Consider the following 1,101-nt stretch of genomic DNA (forward strand, 5'->3'; position numbering starts at 1 on the left):
CACATAGATACTTGCATATATATATATGTATGTATATACATATATACATACATACATATGTATATATATGTGTATGTATATATATATATATTTATATAGGCGTGTATATGTATATGTATATATGTATTATATATACATTTATACATGTATGTATCTATTTGTCTATATCTCTCTATCTCTCTCTCTCTCTCTCTATATATATATATATATATCTGTGTATGTGTGTCTGTAGCTATCCATATACACACAGTGTATAGATAATCTGTCCATACACCCACACCACACACACACACACCACAACATACACAAACACACACACACACACACATATGTACATACCTAATATTTTGAGTTTCTCTTTTTGCATTTGAATGAAGATAAAGTGAATTTGAAGATAATAATAATAATAATAATAATAATAATAATAATAATAATAATAATAATAATAATAATAATAATAATAATAGAATAAAAAGTGACGGAGAGAAACGGTGGTTTGGTAATTTAAAGCATCAATGAATCAGAAACTCTTTTAGCGTAAGATTAGTGAGGGTTATCGGGCTTTAGTCATGGCGTGTATCATATAACCGTTCATCTCTTACAATGCAGGCGGGAAGAAGGGAAAAAAATCAAGAGAACAGACGACATTTTGTAAGAGAACAGACGACATGTTGTAAGAGAACAAACGACAGGTTTATGCTTTAAGTTTGTTTCACTTGTGCGTGTCATTCTGTAATCTGTAAAAACAAAAAAACTCAGGGTGACATACCTGCATTATGGCAGGTTATACGTAGGTGAGGGTGTTGGATAAAGAAAGGATGGGGAACAGATGCATCGTATACACACACACACACACACACACATGTATATATATATATATGTGTGTGTGTGTGTGTGTGTGTGCGCGCGTGTGTGTATGTATATATGTATGTATATATATGTATAGATACATATATATATATTTTAAGATATATATACATACGTACATATATACATGTGTGTGTATGTGTGTGTGTGTGTCTCCCCTAAAAACTGGCGAAAATAGGATAAGGACATTCTTTACTGGGAAGGGCAGGTGACATCTTGATTATATGTGTGCGT

The sequence above is a fragment of the Octopus bimaculoides genome, chromosome 15 (genome assembly GCF_001194135.2).
Source record: "Octopus bimaculoides isolate UCB-OBI-ISO-001 chromosome 15, ASM119413v2, whole genome shotgun sequence".
Lineage (NCBI taxonomy): Eukaryota > Metazoa > Mollusca > Cephalopoda > Octopoda > Octopodidae > Octopus > Octopus bimaculoides.